At 41.0% G+C, this 24,148-nt stretch overlaps 1 protein-coding gene across 23 annotated transcripts in view; it reads right to left on the bottom strand.

Annotated features, from left to right (window-relative positions):
- Erc2 (ELKS/RAB6-interacting/CAST family member 2) overlaps positions 1-24,148 on the bottom strand; it is an 860,589-nt gene that overhangs the window by 499,494 nt on the left and 336,947 nt on the right.

Here is a 24,148-nt window from a genome sequence, read left to right as displayed (position 1 = left end):
TCAGAGGATCCAGGTTCAATTCTGTTAACCACGTAGTAGTTAACAACTATCTCCAAGGTTGTCAATTCTGAGGGATCCAACACCATTTTCTGGCCTCTAGAAACACTGCATGCATATAGTATATAGACATACATGTAGGAAAAACATCCATGCACATAAAATAAGACTACAGATCCATTTAAAGTCACTTCAATGCATTTTTGACAACCTACGATCCACCATAAAGTCTTGTTGTTCAAATAGCCGAACAGTAATACTTTAAAAAAAATTCTATAGGGTTTTTTAAAATAAGGCATTGCAAAATGGTAGCCTGTTCCCATGTTTGTTCCCCTACTTATGGGAAACAACATGTTTGCTTAGGGTAGTGAACAAGGCACACAAATTCTTCCACATGAGATCGCAGGGCGGGAAAACATTGATCATGCTTTGCAGGATCTAGGACTAGAACATGGAGAACACAGATAGACACATAGGGAGGCTGCTAAATTAGAAAAAGGCATGGGGCCACGAGGAAGCTATGCTGCCAGCGAGCGAAGCAGACGTCCTCAACTTCATGACGACGACTTTCCAAACACTTTTAAAAACAGACAAAGAACACCAAAGGATCCCCTCTTTTACCTGAGTTCAAACATTAGAAAATCGAGACTCACATTTTTCAAATGGTATTAATTAAAGGAAAAAACATAAGCTTTATGCATTTTTGTTTGTGTGTATTTATATGTGGTATATTGCATGTTCATGTGATTGTGAACACATGTGGGGTGAGGATGCATGTACACATATGTATTTGACTATGTGGAGTCTACAAGCTGATAATTGACTTCTTTAGCTGTTCTCCACCCTGGTTTATTATTTTTTCAGACATAGCATTTTGCCAAACCCCTAGCTCACCAATTCAGTAATATCGACTTGCCAACAAGCCCCCAGGAACCCTCTAGTCTCTACTTCACAGAAGTGTGGTTACAGATGCATGCTGTCACATCTGGCTTTTCCCTGGGTGCTGGGGTTCCAAATTTGGGTCCTCATGTTGCATGACAATTACCTTAGCAACAGAGTCATTTCCCAAGCCCCAAGCCCCAAGCCCCAAATCTTATTGGTACTTTATTATTGTGGATACCATTCACAAAGTAAGTTTTCTTTCTAGACTAGACAGCACAGATCAGGTCACAGAAGAGAATCACCAAAATATCAAAAATATAAATATCAATAATACAAAGAACATGAAAATCTTTTGAAATTAATTCTGTCTTTTCAGATTCTCCTTTGCCAGTTTCCACCACATTCTCACTCATATTTAAAAATGCATATTGTGCCAGTTTCTAAGAACAACCATTACACACCATATGAAGGCTTATGTCCCTGATCATTATCGGCAACCACCTACAAGTTTCCAAGGAGATTCTGTACTAAACAATGATATCTAATACATTACTCCCAAGGCATTTGTTTTCTCAATTGAATGTTAAGAAAAGACTAGAAATATTTGCTAAAAATATTGTACGGCCATGTCAGCAGGCATAAATGATGGCACCAGATTGTTTCTGTCTGCCTTAGAGTCTGTTTTATTGTTGTGAGGCAATACTATGACCAAGGCAACTCTTATAAGGAATCATTTAATTGTGGATCACACTTTCCCCAACAAGGACACACAGCCTACTCCTTCCAGAGTATCTACCAGTTGGGAACCAAGCATTCAAATCACCTATGGGGGCCATTCTCATTCAAACCACCACTGTCACTCCACAGTTCTTAGGTTGAAATCAATTCCCCAATGAAATAATATTAAAAGGGGCAGAGGAAGCCTTGAGAGAATGTGTAAAGAGCAGAAGACCCGAGTGGACATGGATTATTTGACATGGGCATGACCATAGCATGGCATGGTTCCTGAAGGAAGGACAGTAAGTTTGGCTAGTTGGGAGGAAGTACCAAGAGATGACAGGCATGCAGGTGTATTCCCCTTTTCACTTTTGGTTTGTAAAGACTTGCATAGGATTCCATAGGAAGGATACTTTTGTTCTACATTCTGACTGAGAGCAGATACACAGATGAATTATCAAATCTCACCAAACCATATAGTTCTATAATTTATACTTCAATATGTTTAAACTTGGTATTTCAACCAAATTGAAAATTATGAGTACTTAACTAAGAATTGACAAACATAAATTCTCTTTCATGACCAAGAGACCAAACGATAGCAAAATCAAGTCCAGAAACCAAAATGCCATCTAAGCCCCTGAGAGAACAAAGAGGTGTGGGACAATGGGTTACTTCTGGATTACAGAACGCTGTAAAGTAGTAATAGGTATCTGATCCTGGTCCTCCACAACAGAAAATCAAGCAGAAGCAGAAGCAGCAGCAGACGCAGTAACAGCAACCACAAGAAGTAAAAAGGTTATAAGAGCAAGATGAGAAATTTGCTTCTGTGTAGCACAATTAGATTTATAAGAAAGAAAGTGTATGCTACTAGAATATCATAAGAATACCGAACAAAAAGACATGTGATCAGTATGAGGACACAGTAGGGAGAACACTTGGAACATTCCAAGCACAGATGTTGGGCCCAGGTCTACTCCTACCTACCATGAAGGTTAGGACAAGTAAGCCTTCTCCCTTCTCTCCCCCATCTCCCGCCACAGCTTGTAGACACAAATGCCTGATACCTTGTGGCAGTAAAGGCAGAAATTGCCTTGGGTAGAGACTATGTCAGGAGTGGATAATATTAAAGACCAAGAAGACTAGAGTCTTTTTTTGCCTAACCTTTTCTAAAAGTGGTGTGTGTGTGTGTGTGTGTGTGTGTGTGTGTGTGTGTGTGTGTGTCTGCGTGCGCACACACACACACCATAGCTATGTTCTAAAAGGTCAAAGGGTTTTTTCTTTTTCTTTTCTTTTCTTTTCTTTTCTTTTTTTTTTTTTTTTACAGTTTCTGCTGCAGAAAAGAAGATTGAGCTGGGATTGCCCAAGGAGGAGATATGTGAGAAGCATGGAGCCATGAGGTGAGCAGTTCTGACTGTGTAGCTAGAGAATTGACATTCTGTGATCAGAGACTGAGAACTACAGATTCTCTAATACTCAATACTCTAATAATTATCTAATAATTCCCTGCATCCTAGCTATCAAAGCAGAATGGTTCATCTGTGGACCGAAAGGAAATGCCCTCCTTTAAAACTGACATGTGGGACCAAGAACGGCAGTGGAGAGCATTTGGATGAAGGGGCTGCACAAAATGAACAATACACATGGCGTTCGTGACACTTTTTGCCACTTGCGATTCAGCAGCGCCCTGCTGTGAACTGTCCTGAGCCCAGAAGAGATTAAAGGCGAGCCCCTCTATGAGAATATTTTTTCCTGGACTGAAACAGAGAGCAAGGATGGATGTGATAAACGTGCTACTCACAACACCCAAACTCAACATGGCAGGGAGAAGCTGGTGCCAGCTGAGTTCTTCTGCGTGGGAGCTTATTTTCCGTGACCATAAGTCATGAACTGAACTTCAAAGGAATGTGGATCATGCCCCTCAATCACCTTCCTTCTATCTTAAAGCTTTGTACAGTCTCTTAGAATCAAGAAAGAGAGGGGGAAAAAAAAACACCTTGAGGGTCTTTTTAAAAAAAAAAAAAGTTTGACCTGAACTGCATCCAATTCTCAACCAACATTAGCTCAGCTTGCAGTAAGCAAGTATGACATCATTTCTAAAGTCAAACTCGGACTTCCAGATGGTGCAAAGCCACAAGCAAGCGTGCAGGTATTCTGATGCACAGAAGTGTAAAGACAGTGAAGAGCAGGCCAGAAAAGGCACATTCTATGAGAAATTAGAATGTGTAGTTCTAAAATGGGCATCAGTGAGTAGATTAAAGTCGCCCTTACTAACATGCTGGTGTCTGGCAACAGTGTACACTTCTTTTAAAAAAGGGAAATGAGGAAGGCCTTCCTGTCTAAGTCATGGCCTAACATCAGGTAGAAAGATAAAAGTTGAACTGCTTGGGAATGGTGAATACCTTTCTTTGTCCCTTCACTCAACACCAAATAATTTTAAGAGCCTTTGACACTCTCTCTTAAACTTTGGCAGTTGACTCAATAATAATACTTGGCAAAGCAAAGAGGGCTATCATTTCCAAGAAAAGGAGGAGGAAAAAAGAAAACGAGAACTGTATGATCTAATCGATGCACAAAGACCCATGTGGTTGAACTCCCATTTCCCATATCATTTAACCACATGAGACCCAGTCACCTAGTGTTTAAACTACTAACAGCTTTCCATTTAAAGAAAATTTCTCATCTCCTTTTGATCCAGTTGTGTGTCAGTGTGTCCATGTCCATGTGTGTGTCCATGCATAAAAACACGTAACATATGAAAAATTATCTTTGTATCTGGCAGTAGAAAACAAAACATTTGTTATCACTTATGTCCCAGGTAATAACTTGAAAGGAAAGGACTGTGGCAATGAAATTGCCAAAATCAGAGTTAAACATTATTAATCTTCATTGTCAGCACCCAGGAATTATAACCAGTTACAATAGTGAGGTGTGCTTCTAAAAATTCTAGACAAACGGCTCCCGACCTCTCTGCTGTATTTTATGTGGGCCTTCAGAAACAGTTTCAAGATTGTGACAGAATACTGAGTGTCACTTGATGTTCCAGAAATAATTTTAAGAATCAAGTGGTTTGTGTCAGTCTTAGAGTGGCAACAATGCTCCAGAGACAAACACTCGATGAGGAAGGAAACGCTGCTTGCGACTCACTTGACAACTCTTCAGGAATAAAACAAACATGCTTTCATGAGGAGCAACTCTAAAAGAGAAGGAAACCAGAATGCTTGCAAAAGTTCCCAAGATAGTTTATTCCACATCCAAAGTCCTTCCGATTGTTTGTTTTCCCTAATAGCAGACTTGGGTTAAGAGTCTATTTGAATTTGATTCAACTTACAATCATTCAAATGAGAGGACAGTTTCGAAGTTGGAAGGATACATAACATATACAGCTTCCAAAGGCACAAACAATAAAATAACCTCAAACCCCAAACTTGCTGTGGTGGAGGCCACGCGTTCTCACTCACAGCCAATGCTCTGCCCTCCTGAAAGGTGAAAAAGACTGGGATTTCTAGTCGCCCCCTTGCAGAAAGATGACGTCTGGGATTTTATTCATACTCCCAAATGTAGCACATCACTTCCTGCTGGTGTACCAACCTTCTGCCATTCCTTAGAAATCCTACAGGCTGCATTTGGTAGATGGTGGAGCTGCAAGATGTCAGAAGCTCTGAAAGTCTGCATCTTCAAGAGACAGTGAGAGGAAGGAACTCCCCAACCAACCCCAAGTCCCTGCAGGGATTGAAGGAAGAGCATATCTTAAACCACACAGAAACAGCAGCCATAACGTCTGGATTGGATAAGATGTAGGCATCTTAAAACTAGATTTTTACACAGTACCATGAACCTAGGGGAAATAAAAAGCCCTTGTTCTCCATTGCTCTTTCTACACATAGGACCTCAAATTCTACTCGAGTTCTTCCACTCCATATTCAAAGAAGGTTTAAAATGAAAAAAAAAAAAAAAAAGGAAGACCCAAGGACAAAATTCAAAGAAAGCAGAGTCTTTTGGAATGAATATGTGAGTTAGATATCACGGGCTTGGGAAGGATAAAGATTGAGGATGAAAATGAAGCCCCTGGCATTGAGTTTAATGGATAGATAAGCAAGCCCTCAAGTAAAGCGTTCTTCACAGACTGCAGTGAACATACATATCCAACCGACTTACAGCAATGACCGTGAACCCACCCATAGAACATAAGCATGAACAAAGTATGATATAAGAAATGAAAATAATAACTATCTTCTTCATCCAGTTGTTCTGAGGATTAAACAATAACAGAAGAGAGAAACTTAGCACATTGCCTGGCACCCAAAAACAATAAAAATTTGCTATTGTATTTATATTATTACTATGCTTTCTGCAGCCTAATTCAATGATTTATATACCATAGAAATGTAAGCTGACCAATACCTCTCAGGAAGGTTAAGGTTTTGTGTTCCAACACACAGTACTGGAATATTGTATATCATTTAAAATATTTCAACATGTAGTGTGTGATATGTGTGTGGGTGCTGGGAGGTGTTTGGGTGAGTTGATATCTATGTTTCCCACCTGGGAATAAATTCTCCAGGGCAGTTAATTAGTTTACGATAGACTTTAAATTGAAAGCTGACATTCAAGAGTCACGCAAAAGGTATCTTGATAGTCTCTGCAGTGATGAACATCTGAACATTGGTCAACTGACATAATTGATGTTACAAGTGATTTTCCTTGGTGAGGGGAGTGGTGTGTGATATATGTAGATTGGCTAAAGCAGGCATGTCCACTTCTCCAGGAAAAAAAAATCTAAGTTAATATAACCACAGTAAATATGATGATGTAAGTCACATTGGAGCTTTAAATTTTTTAAAGCTAAACTATTAAAAAGAACAATGAGATTATTTTTAACAACATGTAATGTAACTCATGATATCTAGAATATCACTATTCAGCACATAATCAACATGAAATTTATAAGATATTTTACTTATTCAGATTGTTTTCAAAACCTAGCACTTACTCTGAACTTCCTATACATCTTATTAAGACCAGCCATGCCTCAGGAGCTCAACAGTGGCCTATGGTTATCATATGACTATAACAGGTCGGTGATTCTATTAAGGCTCCAAGCTCTAGCCCACAGAACATGAAACTACATTTAAGATTTTAGTTTCTTTTGTATTTGAATGTTTCTGGAAGGATTTCTGTCTAGCAACAAAAAAGGGTGGAAATGTCATCATATTGATTTAGACTGGTGCTCTCGTGGTTCCAGAAGGACAGAATAAAGACTATAAGGGTTGCTTGCAGAGGCCACAGACTAGACTGAACCTAATACAGTGGTGAGGCAAGGGTGCTGAGTCCTGCATGGACTGGAAGGAATGGTGTGACATGGTTTTCCACCCCTGGAGCAGAGCCAGTAGGGTGTGGGCCTCCACGAGTATTGACTGATGCTAGGTGTGAGTCTTGTTTATATATATATATATGTATATATATATTCCTCCTTTGAAAAACATTCTCCCTGCTAAGGTTATCAGGGAATGTCTTCTCTACAAAGGTTAATCACCCCATGATAAGAAAGAGCATAAGTCTAGGAGGCAAGCATGTGTCTATGTCCTTAACAAAAATGGTAAATGTTGTGACCTTCAGGACAGCCCTTAAGGCTGTGGGAAAGAACTCTGAAAACATGAGTTTAAAAATATTTTCTCAACTATGAAAATATAAGGACATAATATGAATTATATGAAGGGCTTCATAGACCTAAAAGAACAGAGGCAGCTGAGATATGAGCCAGCTTGTCAGAAAGATACAAAGGCAGGAAGATTCCTGAGTTCAAGGTTGGTCTGGGACAGAGTGAATTTAGATCTAGGCCCAGATTTGGTCAGAATGGTACTCTCAGGATGGAATTCCACTCAGCTAAGTTTATTGTTTATGCTTACAAAAGCAGGCAGATCTCTGAATTCATTTGCAATGTTAAAAAATATATTTGTTATTTTTTTAATATAGAAAAAATATATTTCTAAGAAGCAGGGGTTTGGGGTCATGGAGTACTGATTCATGGGATAACCAAAAGGGAACTTGGAGTAAATGACTGGATTGATATGTAAATAAAAGCTGGGCCTTGGTCTGTGAAAGATGAGCTATCTGGAAGAGTTGTCTGGAGATCGCCAGAGAAAGCCGTCTTGAGCAGAACACACGCTATGAGCTTGTACCCCACAATTGACTTCAAGTCATTTTTTTCACCACTCTCAAACACCCCTTCTTTCAGAATTCCCTGGCCAAGTTGAGGCTGAATTTTAGCACAGAAGTCCTACAGGCTTCTGTTCTATGACCATCAGAGACTACTGACCTCTACAAGAGAGCTGAGCAATGACTTATGAGCACATGGGCTTGCTGGCTCCATTGGTGTAAGTCTCACTGAAGTCTAGTCTTTCTATTATGAGAACTCAGAATGATCACTGTTTTACAAAACTTTCATATAAATCTTTAATCATATCAAAAGTTAACTTTTAGGGAACAAACTATTCATTGGCAGTTAGACTACCAAAAACCGGCTGTACTGATGAGAGCTTATCTGTCTGTTGCTGAGTGCTCAGTTGTGACTCTGGCTTCTTCGTCTTCTTCTGTCAGTATCCTTTTCATTTCCAGTCAACAAATAGGAAGATGTTTGTCGGGTCAACCATTATTCTGGGTATTATCAATGTGGCCCTTTAACAGCATGATAACATCTGTGCCTTACTGAATTGCACAGTTCTAAAGATGAGAGGGAGGAAAGAATGTCTAACCACTATGTCTGAATTATTTTTAACTTTTGATTGATGCTTTGTAGACTTCATATCATGCATCCCAATTCTGTACATCTCCCAGTCCCTAGGTATTCACCCTCTTCTCTGGCAACTTCCCTGGATCTCTAGAGTATGAGAAAGGAGAGCTGAGCCTGCCTCATGCCAACGGCAGCATTGAGTGGCCTAGCTGGAGCATTGCTAGAGAGTTCCAGTGATTCAGAAAGGAGAGCTGGTGCACTGACCAGCTCAGCTACCACCTAGACCAAGATCCAGGGCCTTAAGTTGACCCACTCTAAAAATCTATATCATCTCCTAATGGTTGGGACACAGGGCAACAACAGGACATCCAAGGAGTTCTGATGAAGATCCAGTCCTGATGGTATCACAAAAGCCAGAGACCTGGAACTAGACCATTTACTCATTGAAATGAGCATTGCAAGTGAAAATGTATGGACAGAAGAATATGCTGTGGGACACACAGTAACATACTACAGCTTTCACAATGAGATGTTTTCTATGCTGTGTGTGTGTGTGTGTGTGTGTGTGTGTGTGTGTGTGTGTGTGTGTGTGTGTGTGTGTATTTGGGGGTGAGGCTGCAGAATGAAGGATAAATATGAGAGGACAGGGAAATGAATGGAACTGGGGTACATGTTGTGAAACTCACAGTTAAATCAATTAAAAGTTTTGGGGTTGTTTGTTTTTAAAGAAGTTAATATTGGACACCGACAGTATGGGATGGCCAAAAACACCCATAAGTCGAAGGACTATATGACTCACAGCTACTGACATGAAGAACCTAGCCTGAGGTGAACGTGTGTGTCAGAGAGGAGCAGACTAAGAATTGTGGGAATGCATCTCTAGAAAATTGATTAGGGCCCCTTCTGCTTGTTTACAGATCCACACCATTTAAATGCAGCTTGGTCTCAACCAAGTTCAGCAGAAGGATATTACTTGAGCTGGAGACCAAGAGAAGCCCTTTCTCCCAAGGGCTCCCTGCGCTCAGCCTTCTGATCTAATGCCTCTCATGGTCACAGATGACAAGAGATTAAGTCATCTCAGTTAGGCCTCTGAGGCTTGCTGGGTAATGTCAGTGAGATACGCATCTTCCTCCTGGCCACTGCAGTCAGCACCAGTGCAATGTGAAGAAAAAGGACATATAATCCCCCTCCCACGTGCAGCCTTCAGCTACATCAGAGGCTTACACACGAGATAAGTGGGAAATCCAGCACTGCATTTAAACACCTGCAAGCAGCACACAAAGAAATAGCAGTGGCTATGCCAGAAAGTGCTTTGTAATTCCTTTCTCTCATAATCTGTTCTCTCTCTTTGTTTTAAATTGGATATTTTTTATTTACATTTTAAATGTTATTCCCTTTCCTGGTTTCCCCCTATCCCATCACCCTCTCCTTCTTCTATAAGGGTGTTTCCCTCCCTAACCAGCCCCCTTTCCTGCCCGCCCCCATCCCCCTACACTGGGGTGGGGGCATAGGGGGGTCCAGCCTTGGCAGAACCAAGGGCTTCTCCTTCCATTGGTGCCCAACAAGGCCATCCTCTGCTACATATGCTGCTGGAGCCATGAGTCAGTCCATGTATAGTCTTTGGGTAGTGGTTTAGTCCCTGGGAGCTCTGGTTGGTTAGCATTGTTGTTCTTATGGGGTTGTAAGCCCCTTCAGATCTTTCAATCCTTTCTCTAATCCCTCCAATGGGGATGCTGTTCTCAGTTCAATGGTTTGCTGCTAGCATTGACCTCTGTATTGGACATGCTCTGGCTGTTCCTCTCAGGAGACAGCTACATCAGGTTCCTATCAGCATGCACTTCTTAGCTTCATCAATATTATCTAGTTTTGGTGGCTGGGCAGGGGGGCTGTGTACCCATGTGGGGCAAGCTCTGAATGGCCATTCCTTCGGTCTCTGCTCCAAACTTTGCCTCCATTTCCCCTCCTATGAATATTTTTGTTCCCCCTTTTTAAGAAGGAGTGAAGCATCTGTACTTTGGTCGTCCTTCTTCATGAGCTTCATGTGGTTTGTGTATTGTATCTTGGGTAATTTGAGCTTTTGGCCTAATCTCCACTTATCAGTGAGTGCCTACTGTGTATGTTTTCCTGTTATTGGGTTACCTCACTCAGGATGATATTTTCTAGTTCCATCCATTTGCCTATGAATTTCATGAAGTCATTGTTTTTGATAGCTGAGTAGTACTCCATTGTGTAGATGTACCACATTTTCTGTATCCATTTCTCTGTTGAAGGGCATCTGAGTTCTTTCCAGCTTCTGGCTATTATAAATAAGGCTGCTATGAACATAGTGGAGCACGTGTCTTTGTTGTATGTTGGAACATCTTTTGGGTATATGTCCAGGAAAGGTATAGCTGGGTCCTTGGGTAGTGCAATGTCCAATTTTCTGAGGAACCACCAGACTGATTTCCAGAGTAGTTTGCAATCCCACCAACAATGGAGTGTTCTCCACATCCTTGTCAGCATCTGTTGTCACTTAAGTTTTTGATCTTAGCCATTCTGACTGGTGTGAGGTAGAATTGCATTTGATTTGCATTTCCCTAATGACTACAGATGTTGAACATTTCTTTAGATACTTCTCAGCTATTGAATATTCCTCAGCTGAGAATTCTTTGTTTAGCTCTAAACCCCATTTTTACTAGGGTTATTTGGCCCTCTGGAGTCTAACTTTGTGAGTTCTTTGTATATTTTGGAAATTAGCCCTCTAACAGATGTGGGATTGGTAAAGATCTTTTCCCAATCTGCTGGTTGCCGTTTTGTCCTAATGACAGTGTCCTTTGCCTTACAGAAGTTTTGCAGTTTTATGAGGTCCCATTTGTCAATTCTGGATCTTAGAGCATAAGGCATTGGTGTTTTGTTCAGAAAATTTCCCCCAGTGCCCGTGTTATCAAGACTCTTCCCCACTTTTTATTCTATTAGTTTGAGTGTGTCTGGTTTGATGTGGAGGTGCTTGATCCACTTGGACTTGAGCTTTGCACAGGGAGATAAGCATGGATCGATCTGCATTCTTCTACATGCTGACCTCCAGTTGAACCAGCACCATTTATTGAAAATGCTATCTCTTTTCCATTGGATGGTTTTAGCTCCTTTGTCAAAGATCAAGTGTCCATAAGTATGTGGGTTCATTTCTGGATCCCCAATTTTATTCCACTGATCTATCTGCCTTGTCTCTGTACCAATACCATACAGTTTGTATCACTATTGCTCTGTAATACTGCTTGAGGTCAGGGATGGTGATTCCTCCAGAAGTTCTTTTATTGTTGAGGATAGTTTTTGCTATCCTAGGATTTTGTTATTCCAAATGAATTTGCAAATTACTCTTTCTAACTCTATGAAGAATTGAGTTGGAATTTCGATGGGAATTACACTGAATCTGCAGGTTGCTTTTAGCAAAATGGCCATTTTTACTATATTAATCCTGCCAATCCATGAGCATGGGAGGTCTTTCTGTCTCCTGAGATCTTCAATTTCTTTCTTCAGAGACTTGAAGTTCTTGTCATACAGATCTTTCGCTTGCTTGGTTAGAGTCACACCAAGGTATTTTATGTTATTTGGGACTATTGTGAAGGGTGTCATTTCCCTAATTTCTTTTTGAACTTGTATAATCTGTTCTCTTAAATAACATTAAGAAATCTAGAATTTGAGGATATTTAGTATTTATACAGCCACATGCTATGCTTATAAAAGTTACCACCACCCCAACTTATTAATGGCACAAGTTATACTCTCATATTATAAAGATGTATTTGTCTTATCTCCCTGTCAAAAAAATTATAGCTGAGTCCTTCATGCCACCTACTGCAGCGAAGATAACAGTGCTGGGGTATGAGTGTTTTATCACCAGGGCAGAATTCCTATCATATGTGGTTAATAAGCCAGCCAATTCCTTATAAAGACTGTTTTCTTACTCAGGGTTTTGGCTACTTCTTACACGAAAATTAAATGGTTTTAAGTGACTAGTCCAAAGTTCAAAATTTAATGTTCGGTTCAGTTCCAGAAAATTTCTGAAAACGCATGGGAATTGTAAGTCATGTGTTAATACTTAAAATTCTGTTAATAAAACTTCCAACACTAACCTTACCTCATTGAAGTTACCTCGCTGGTTCTTAAGCTCACTATAAAACCAGGGCTGTCATAGTTTTGAATTACTACAAAAGGAAGTGAGCCATTCCAAAATCAATGTTATTTTGCAACACGATGATAGTTATAAATTCAAATACTTTAAAGCCAATTTGCAGAACTATCAATCTTAGTATCTCCCGACATTTCAAAGCCTATCTTCCAGGCTTTTATCCTTACGAAGAACTAAGTTAAAGAAAATGTAGGTACCATTCGTATTCATTTTCCTTCAAAGAAGCACATTCAATTTAAAGACAGAATTATTTTGCCATAAGTATTTGAAGTATTGGTTCTACTTAGATATGCCACAAAACTCTGAACTATTAGCATGCTCAAAATCCTGGGTTCAATACCCAGCGCTGAAAAAAAATTAGAACTCTGACTGAAGCCCCAAGAATTTAAATCAATGTTTATTCAGTGCTGAAATTAAGTGGTAATTTCGGGACTCCTCAGATCAGTTTCTTTAATAAATCTAAATGGATACCTTCCTAATGTATATTTGAAGGTTTATAAATGGGCAACAATTCAGATACTGTCCTCATTTAAGTCCCATACCTTAAGATTTGTGTTTATGAAATACCATTGGAAAACAGGACCCCTGTTTAATTTTTCATAAGATTTAAAAAAAACTTACTTTTCATGTTGTGGCATCATGTCTCTGATTATCACAAAGATCAAAGGAACCTATTCTGCTTCATGTAAATAACGCTCTCTAGCCAACAACCATTTGAACAATGGTTCAAATTTTGTTTTATGATGGTGTCAAAAAATACATGTTTGGATAAAAAGAAGAAAACCAACCCATACATGGAACTTTGGTCTTTTCTCAGGATAGTAACTGAAAACTGCCTCATGATCATAGCAACAGGTGACATTTCCCACTCTCAGTGTACTGTCACCATGCTCTGAGGCTAGGTAGATTCAGGGTATTGCGTGTGTTTTCCACTGATAATGTTTGCTTTCTTAGCCTAGACTAATCACGCAAATTAAGGAGCTTTGTTGAGACATTTCCAAAGAAGCGTACTGTGCTGGCTAGTTTTGTACCAACTTGAGACAAGCTAGAGTCTTCAGAGAGGAGGGAGACTTAATTGGAAAAATGACTCCATAGGATCAGGATGTAGGCAAGCCTGTATGGCATTTTCTTAATTAGTGTTTGATGGGGGAGAGCCTAGTCCATTATGGGTGGTGCTATCCCTGGGCTGGATTTTATAAGAAAACAGGCTGAGCAAGCCAGGAGGAGCAAGCCAGTAAGCAGCATCCTCCTCCATGACCTCTGCATCAGCTCCTGCCTCCAGGTGCCTGTCCTGCTCGAGTTCCTGTCCTGACTTCCCTCGATGACTGTGAAGTGGAAGCAGAAGCTGAATAAACCCTCTCCTCCCCACATTGCTTTGGTCACGGTGCTTCTTCACATCAGCAGTTAACGCTAAGGCACATACCATTGTACTTTACTCATATTGACCTCTGTAGTATCCCTTTGGCCATCACACTTTTGTCCTTCCACATCCCTCACAGAACCCTATTGTTTTCCTGCTCTTTTTCCTCCCTTAGATTCCACAGACAAGAAAAAACATGTAATATTTGCCTTTGTGAGACTGGCTTAATTTATTGTTTTCTTTAACTTGCTTATCTCTAGTTCTACCTATTTTCCTGCAAAAATGACATGATCTCATTTTTCATTATGGCCAAATAAAACTCTGTTGTGTAAGAACACCACGGTTTTTTTTAACCATCCATCTTTTGATGAACACTGTCATAATGTGGCCATTGTAAAAGTGCAGCAATAAACATGGATGTTCTCGTGTCTTTATTGTATGTTGATGTTCACTTCTCAAAGTGCACCCTTAGACGTTTAACAGCTGGATCATTTGGAAGTTCTACTTTTAATTTTCAACAATAGCATTTTAATCTTAGGGTGGGGATTATAGGAACATAGCCCTACTATAACCCAGGAGCATTTGTACATGTTTATACTTAAGATGGTGAAGTGAAACACACACATGGGCACACACACACACACACACACACACACGGATTTATCCATTTGATAGCTTCATTCCAAGTGACAGCAACAGGACATAATGGAAAACATGATGAGCTTAGTGGCACTACAGTTAGAGAGGGAGCTGAGCTGACACAGAACACTGATCAACAGACCTCCAGCACAGAGCGCCAATCCTCTGACCTCTGACACAGCGCACCAAACCACAGACGGCCAGTGCAGTTGGGATCGTAGTAATAACAAGTATGAATTTATGTCTAGCAAACACTATCCATATCTATCTTCAGTTAATTTTAATTTAAATGCTAATTTTGACCTGGTATTTTCAACTAATAGATAATTTTTACTCAGTTCCACAGATCAGTAAGAGCTAATACATACTTAGTAGTTAAGCTTGTCTCTGGCTCTAAGCTGACCGACTACAGAATTCTTTTTTCTTTGAAACAAATACTTCTCTAAGGTATAAAACACTTGTTTGTTAGTCCATAGTGCTGTAGGTGGGGTAGAGCGTGTTCATGCTCCATAATCAAGATTACCATTAAAATGCAGTAAACATAAAGAATTGTAAGTAAAAAAAAAAAAGTTAAGTTATAGATGTGCTGAAAGAAAATATGTTCACTCCCTTTTGTTTTTAGATCTCAGGGATCTAACAAATATTGGCTTATATGGCATAAAAGAGAATAATAGTTAGAATAAAATATGAACTTCAAATATCTTCATGGAAAAAACAAATGGAAAATTGCACAAAGTTCTTATAAAAGACAGTTAGGTCTTATGTCCATTCCAGTACATAGGGCATTGTTTTTAATGAGAATAAGAGAAAGAAGCTTTTCTTATATAGACTATTTCTAAGAAGACAGATAAATATGAATTTATTAAATGCCTACTTTATTCTCAGTTGTACAAATAATAAAAAAGAAAACCAAGAATTGACACATTCAATGTCTCCTAGTGGACTAAGGTAGCCATCTACCAACTGTTATGGGGAGCCAAGAGCAAAAAAAAAAAAAAAAAAAAAAAAACCAGTCAGGCTCAGAGCTCTCTAGAAATCACTTAACCATTTCATTCCATGCTTGTTTCCCTACAGAAATATGCTAATGATGAAGTAAGGAGGTGGTAGTCTGTCTAGGAAGAATCATTTATTTTGGTGTAGACAGCGGCAGTAACACAGTCTGGGATTTTAATACATTGCCAGAAGACAGGAAAGAATAATAGTTAGAGGTAAATGCTGTCAACCTAGGCTCCAGTGCAGGTGTTAACCCACAGAGAGAGAGAGAGAGAGAGAGAGAGAGAGAGAGAGAGAACCTCACAAAACTCCAGTTTCTTCATCCATAAAATGAGGACAATGAGATAGAAGCCTAAGGTGTAATTGAAGCCTGACCTAGCAGGTATCATATTATGGTGTACTAGAAAATAAAGTAGAATACTCAATGGGTAGCAGTAGCTGTTTAATAGGAAATAGTAATATAAATTATGATATTATAGGATATTATGCAGCCATCATGTCTATAAGACTAGGAAATTAAATCACTAGAGTGCTACAGAGCAGGTGCCCTTGAAGGCTAATCATGCCGAGGACGGTGGTAACATTAGTTGGTAACTTGCAGCGCAGTTTTAAGGGGCTCCTGGGCTTCTGAGCCAGGGAGAGTTCCTGTTCTCTATTTTACAAAGCCTAGAGCCTGTGACTGCTGTGCCCTGCAGCCTTTTCTTCAAACTGAAACATTCACTCCTGGGTGAAGAAGAGAGGCTCACTTACTAGGCTCAGAAAGCTCACAAAGATGCAAGGTTTCCCAAGGCCCCTCCCCAGAGTTACATGAGCAGCAACAAGGGATGGTTGGAGAGGGGCTCTTTGCCCATCCTACCATTCAAGCTCCTGGGAATCAATGCAGGGTGCTCCAGGGACGCAGCAGCTTCCAGGAGTTGTTGCTGGTGCTGGGGTAGGCTTTTCAGTGACGCTCGTGTAACTGCCCCTGTGAATCCACTGTCACCACACCACACTTTGTGGAATCATTTCTTTAGTCTGGCATCGGTACCTTCTCTGAGGTAAATGACTGTTTGCTCATGTCTTCCAAGGAAAAGTCACGAGCATTTTCAGGGCAGCCTAAGGGCAGCTATTGGCAGCCCTCTGCATCTGATTTAGACACTTAAGCAGAGCATCTTAGACAGAAAACTACTAAAATTCATGGCTCTCCCCTCTAACAGTGATCAATTTTATGGAGGGGAACGTGCGCTGGCAGCATCCTATCTAGCTGAAACACAAGAGATGCCCAGAAATGAGAGCAGTAATCTAAAGGAAGCAGTGTCTGAGACAGAGGGGGAAAGTATGTCTAGAAACTACATCTTCTGATGATGCATTAACCAAACGCACCACACCGAACTTGCTGTTCTACCACAAGTCAGATACAGAGGCAAGATGAGTAAAGACACCACGGGGTAAATGGATACAGCGTCGACGTATCTTACGAGGCAATCACCTTAACTATGGTGTCCCCGTCTAAACTATAGGGACAGGTTATAGCCTGGGGCAGGGGCCACTTGCCTTTCCTCTAGAAATTCTTCTTACTGCCTATGCCATGTCTGTGAGAAACAGAGAGAACCTGGAGTACACTCACTCACATGACTCCACCCCTAAAACCCCTCCCCGTGATGCAGACATTTTACTGGATTAGATATATTGGTGTGTTGGGGATTTAGCTCAGCGGTAGAGCGCTTGTCTAGCAAGCGCAAGGCCCTGGGTTCGGTCCCCAGCTCCGAAAAAAAAAAAAAAAAGAAAAGAAAAAGATATATTGGTGCGCCAGTTCCCTTAAGCTTAAAAATTGTGAGTTCTTAAGGAAATCTTGCAAGAAAACTGTGTTCTTGCCTCTTAGAAAGTCTGTTCTGTTTATCTTCCCTCGCCGGTTCACTTCAGCGCATTAGAAGCTTCAGAGACCCTTTCAGGAAGAGAGCGCATAACGGAGGTGAAGACGAGAAGGAGATGGAAGAAATGGATGGCACTCAGAGGCCACGCCCTGTCTTTGGGGAAAGTTCAGAGAATGAAGCCATACTGTGCCCTACATACAATGGACCCTGGGTCTAGAATATGCAGCCCCAAATCTTCACATTCTCGGACACAGCCTGCTACCTGTTCATACCTTGGGCCTCCACATGCAGTCACACATATGTACACACACAGGCACGTGCATTATATATGAGGGTGGGGGACAGAGAGCAGACACGGGAGAGGAAAAGGCAAAGTGGCGATTAAAGAAGAGATGGGAATTATGCAATACAAGTCAAGGGCTACGCAGTCTCCGGAAGCTAAGCGAGGCAAGGAGGACTCCCCCTGGTGGTCTCTAGAGGGAAAGCCCCATTGCTGATACTGCACCAGTGTTTCTGGACTCCAGTCAGTACATCCCCAGTTTTAAGTCACGAAGTGTATGGTTATCTTATCTGTTACAGAAGCCCTAGAAACGCGCTGGCAGGAAGATGGCTTAAGCATGAGGACCTGAGTTCAATCACCAGCATGCGGGTAAGAGCTATGCGCAGTCGCACTTGCCTACATTCTTGGTGCAGGGAGGTAGAAAAAGCTGGAGCTTGCAGCCGGCAGTCTTGTCAAACAACTGAGCTCCAGGTTTGATGAGAGACTCTGACTCCAAAATAAACTGAAGATGTGACATGAAACACTGTCCATCTCTGTCTCCCCTTCTCCCTCTCCCTCTCCCTTCTCCCTCTGTGTGTGTGTGTGTCACACACAAAATAAAATGAAATATTGTCCTCTTTCATCCAGCATTTATCAACGAATATTTAATTTTGATAAAGATGTAGAGATAAATGAAGTATCATCCTTGCTTCAAAAAGCTCTTATCTGAAAGGATTGGTCTCTTCTTTGTAATATCCAAATAATATTCTGGGCAACAAACAACAGAAAAACCTTACTTTTGAGGGCTGAGGTTTCTGCACTGACTCTGTATTTCAGTAGGTCCTCAGCGTTTTTACCGGCTGAACATACGGTCTAAAGGTTTTTCCGTTCACTGCCCAGATGACCACACCTTTACCAAAGGGCATAAACCTTGACAAATGTCTTCAGATGACCAGAGAACAAGCCTGCACTGAGGTCCAAGCCCACAGCCCAATGAGAGTCTCTGAGAAAATAAATCTGGGGCAATGGTCATGGTCCCCAGAGGTTTCCATGGCATATTTTACACATTATTACAAATGACAGAACGGAGGCCATACTGGAAATGTGAGAGTGATCCTTCCAGAAGATTCTACATTTTTGACTGCTAACAATGCTAAGAGAAGTTTATACAAATGGTAAAGTAGCCTCTGAGGTTCACTTTCTGAAAATGCTATGTTTTGCCATATTTGTAAGAAACTTTAAGAATTCATGAGGGCAAGAAATTACTGAATGTGTCCCCTCTGAAGATTAAAAACTAGGATGATCTCAAGTGCATCCTTTGTACGGAGCCCTTTCCCATACTAGCCACTTTCATTAACGTTAGTAAGTTGCAATGTATTTAAACTTGTACCAAGGTAAAGTAAAAACTTAAAAAAACAAAAAAAACAAAAACTCTTGGTTATTTCAGGATTACGCATGCTATCCAAATTATTCAGCAGACAGCGTTATAAGGGAAGGGACCTAAAAACCATTTCCCTATCTTTGACAATTGTCTTTAACATAGAAATTTGGGGTAATCAAATTAGAAGAAGAGAAAAAGATTCTTTCTGTTTTTCTCCTCTTGGCAAAGCTTTAGTGCAGAGTTATTTTTCCAGGCAAAGACGGATGAAATTCTGTTCTCTGTAATCTCTGCAAAGATTATGAAAATAAAGTTCCGTTCCATGGAATAGGATGATTTCCCCGATGGAGACTCAGTCACATCCCCATGAGGTCAGTGCTGGCGGACCAGACCTGCTTGCTCTCTGAATCTCTGCTGTGGTCATGGGGACCTCAGTGTGACCTTCAGATTCCTTTTCCACCTCAGAGAGATAGAGGCCACAAAGGACACTTTTGTCACCAGGAAGATAAGAGTGTCTGCAGGCAGGACAACAATGTATTATGGACATGAAAGACTGCTTTCCTTCAAAGGATTCTCACATTCACATGCATGCTTTAGAACCCCTGGGAAAGTAACTGAGGGGCCTCATTCCAGCCTCTACTTAAAACAATAGTGTAACCATAACAAAACACCACTGTTTACTGAATGGCTTAAGAGCATCCTGTCATTGCTGATAGCAGGATAGACGGCATCATTTCTCCTATTTTAGGGATGGAAAGTGGAGGACCCAACGGAGACCTCACACCCACTCAGAGTCAGAATCAAGCCCCAGGGGCCTAGCACAGAACCTGGGGATGGGAGGTTAGTTCTTCCAACACCTAAGCTTCCCTGCCTTCTAAATCAGGGCCTGAGAAAGCCATTAGAGCGCAGTGCCCCTGAATAAAGGGCAGGAAGTCATTCATTAGAGATGAAAATGTTCCAGCAGGAGGAAATTGGGTTTCTCTGAGCCACAGAAGAGAGCATCGAAAGGTCTGTGCTCAGACTGCATTTGTCTTGGCCAAGAAGCACCCTAGGACTTCTACCCTCCGCAACCAGTATTGGTGTGGGGAACATAAAATAGATTTCAGTCAGCTTCTTTGTAGAATTAAAGTTTAGATCCATAAGAAGTGGGACACTTTGAATACCAGTTGTCACAGGATCCTTGTCACCTGGATGTTCTTACTCTCATGTTTTATTCATCCACGGACTGGCTAGTGTTTCCCTCCCTTTACCTCATGACTCAGACTAAACAGAACAGTTGAAACTGCCTGGCTGTGGTGATTCTGAGTAAAGAATAACCTGGTTGTGTGCTTCCTGAGTTGGCTGCAGAGCAGGCTCTTACCCCAGGGGGCAGCCAGATGCCCCTCAGCTCCAGCCCGAGGGAGCCAAGAGGAAGGAAGCTAGGCTTTCTACAGAGCTTCACTGCCCATCAGAAACCAGAGAGTCGTACTATTATGCAAAGTGTTTTCATTATATTTTTCATTTTCAATGGTTTCTTCGATTAAAAACAAAAACAAATTAAACAAACAAATAAACAAACAAAAATAATGAAGTCCAAAATAAGGAACAGAACACTGAGAAAGTCCATAGAGTTCTGTGGACAGGGCTCACACCTTCTGTGGAATATATCAGAATTATATTTTTAAAAAAAGAAACTAAAAGATAAGTACACTAAGATAATTCAACTTAAAGGGACACGAGATTATTACACCCTCTGCATTTTTCTAAGAAAAAGTTCGCTTTGAATAGAAAAAGAAAACAGAAACTGTCTTTCCGTGTCCTTTTGATATTCTAAACTTCTAAAGCAGACAAAAAAACTAGAATTTCTTCTTGAAAACCAAGGAGTTCTTCTCCAGCAAGCCCAGCTAGCTTCTTGAACTCATTAATATGAATAAGTGAGGGGATTTTTTTTGTTTTTTAATTGAAACCCTACTTTTAAAAAAAGCATAAACACAGCCAGGAATGTAGCCCACTAGTAGAGCTTTGCCCAGCTGGCATGTTCAAGGTCTGTGGTCTCATTGTCAGCACCACATTAAAGGTGGTGGGTGGCATTATTCACAGAATTTGGGTTAGTGATACTTGGAAATACTTGGCAATCTCTTGTTTTATAAACACCAGGATCTATGTTAGCTCTGAGAAAAGGGACAACAATAAGAGCTCTACTCTTCAGAAAGGTAGACCAACAAGCAAGGTAGACAAAGCTTGGTTGCCCTTTACCATGGGGGTAGTAGAGGATAGCATGGGGTCACCTAAGTTCATCTGAGATGAGTGAGTGACATCTGCCTGAAGAAGGAGGTACGGAAGCTATGAGAGCCAAACCAAGGGACAGAAGGTAGTAAGCTAAAAGGATGATCAGAGACAGAGAAGACCTCAAATCTAGATCCTGGACATAGCATGACTGACTGGTTTGAGAGCCTTAAGACACTTTGTTCTGCCTGTAGTGTTCTACTGATCCGTGGTGTGGGGGACAGCTAAAGTGAAGCAGATGAACTAAGCCTCACTAAAGACTCTGGATTTTATCCTGACAGCAGATAGAAGTGACATGAACAGATTTGTTCTTGAGAAGAAGAACCTCACAATTTGTCCTGGCTTCAAAAATCATTATTGTGTGTGTGGACTATAACCTTCTTTCTCTTACGAGAGGGGAAAAAATTACCCTCTGCTGAGCTAGCTCTCTGCCTTCCTCTTCTTGTAAACCTCAAGCTGTAGAACAAGTTGATGACAGGCTCTTGCTCAGAGCTATCTTGCCCCCAGATACATTTGGCAGTGTCTAGAGACCAGTGGATAGCTGACCAGCCTCTAACCTCCAGATTGAGTAGAAGCAAATTCAAGCTCTGGGGAGGCCCATTTATCTGGCAATGACTCCTTGCCTATGCCTTCTTCAGCAGCAGAGTTCTTGACCTTTCAACCTCTTCAGGATATCTGTGGAAGTAGAGATCTTCCATGAACTCTCCTGGTCCATCAAGGAGCTGGAGCCATGTATATGTAGAATCTTCTGAGCCAGCCTCTGTCACATCAAAAATACCAGGGGAGCCTTCTTGTTGTCACATATGCTAGGGATACCCCAATACTACAAATGGAAAGTTATGACAGAGACAGTGGCCAGCAAGTTAAGATGAGATGCCTCTGGAAGAGGCCAGTGGCCAGTGCTGGGATCACTTGTCACCAGAAGCTGGCAGGGAGCTGGTTAGGGAAGGTGCCAGTAAGAATGAGCATGATATCAAGATTCATCATAGCCTATTATTAGTCAATGTTTCTGGAGAGGAGGGCACAGCCACCAACAGCTCCAATGACAACAGTGACAGGAGGGGCCATTAGAAGCTCCTCCCAGGTCCCCTTCAGATTGACAGTGAAGACACTGGGATAGTTACTCTTCAGTCTTAACCAAACTTGGAATCACCATGAAAACATGTATCTGAGTGTGTCCAGGAGGGCAGTTCCAGAACGGTTTAGCTGAGGGGCCAAGACTCACCCTGAAGAGAGACAACACCATGGATTGAGATTGTTTTCCAGGTTGGATACAAGGGGAAAAGCAAGCCCAAAGTACCTGTTTCCTAATTACAGATACAATGTGATCAGTCAGTCACCATAAGGTCCTGCTACCCTGACTTCCCTGCCCTTGACCCGTGAGCCAGAATAAGAGTTCCTTCCACTACTTAGTGTCAGGTCACAGTGACAAGCTGACTGACTAATCCAGTACATGTCATTTCATCTGTAAAGCAAGGTTAGGGACACCCAAACAGGCTCTCACTGTAAGGTATTTAAAACATAGACTTTCACTTTCATAATGTCCAGGACTCGGACAGTGTGACATTTCTCTCTTCGGAACAGTGCTGGATGGACCCTTCTCTCGGTGTCTCAGAGAGCTGGAGATGTGATGTTCATAACTGGTGCGGAACAGAATGGGACACGTCTGGAAGGTAAAATCTAGCAAAACAAAGCTAGTAGTGTGTATATATAAAGATTTCAAAGGAAAAAAACGAGGAGCTTGTACGACTCCCAGAAGCTGCAGCATAAGGAAGAACCTTGAGAGAGCATGATAAAAATTAAAAATATACAAAATAGCTTAATATTAAATGCAAAAGACCTATCTCAAACCACTGGAGACCAAATCCAAAACTACTATAAATACTCACCCTGCATCCCCTGTAAGGACCGGATGAGGCTCTGTAAAGGTGCTATGTTCCCTTGCAGGGATAAATTATAACCTATCTACCTGGGTGATGATTGGGGACCTCAGCAAACAGAACTACTTTTTAACTTCAGTCATTAAGTTGTGTGTCTAAGATGTGTGAAATGATTAGGTTACCTGGGATACTAGAAAACTTGGAGCATTATATTTTAGGAAGCACCAAGGAATTTGAACCAAAGCCAACATACCCAACTAGGTCATGTCTTAGAACTTTGCATCAGAACTCCCTCATGTGCTTATTGTCCTCCACAGGGTACACACTATGTCCCAGCTAGCATTCTACATGTTGTTATCAGCGGTGAATGAAATAGCTTTTACTCCAGTGTGAGAAGCACGGACAGAAAGAGAAAGAAAGAAATGTTGTGAATACTTTAAGTATGATACCAGACAGTACCAGCAGCAGGGAGAGGAGAGTTGGACAGTTGAAAGGTCTGCAGCAGTAAAAGGATCGACAGAACAGACCACATTGGGAGGTGACATCTGAAGGACGCAAGGTTAGCCACAGGCAGTGAAAATGATCCTGGTACAGGGAAGGGCCAGGATGGGACATTATCTCTCAGCAATGAACCGTGGTATTATTACTAAAGAAACTTCTCAGGCATTCTCAAAATTATGTGGAAAGAGATTTAAGATTTAGTGTCGTTTCTAAGTTGGAGAACTGCATAAGACATACACACACACCCACAGAGAGAGAGAGAGAGAGAGAGAGAGAGAGAGAGAGAGAGATGTTGAACAGTAACCACAAAGGGGAAAGTGTTACTCATCTTTGCATACAACAGTAGATTTTAAATCACTGATCATTTTCACATACATATACAGAGTAAGACTGGTCATTTGCATACAAACATATATATGTGCAAATGCACAACTCATAAACATACACATACTTGAAAATGAAATATTGAAAGGGCATTGGGAATAACCTTAATAACCATCCTTTAAGAGGAAAAAAAAACAAG

The sequence above is a fragment of the Rattus norvegicus genome, chromosome 16 (genome assembly GCF_021556685.1).
Source record: "Rattus norvegicus strain SHRSP/BbbUtx chromosome 16, alternate assembly SHRSP_T2T, whole genome shotgun sequence".
NCBI classification, from domain to species: domain Eukaryota; kingdom Metazoa; phylum Chordata; class Mammalia; order Rodentia; family Muridae; genus Rattus; species Rattus norvegicus.
The sequence above is the reverse complement of the archived record's forward strand: the minus strand, read 5'-3'. Positions and strand labels throughout refer to the sequence as shown.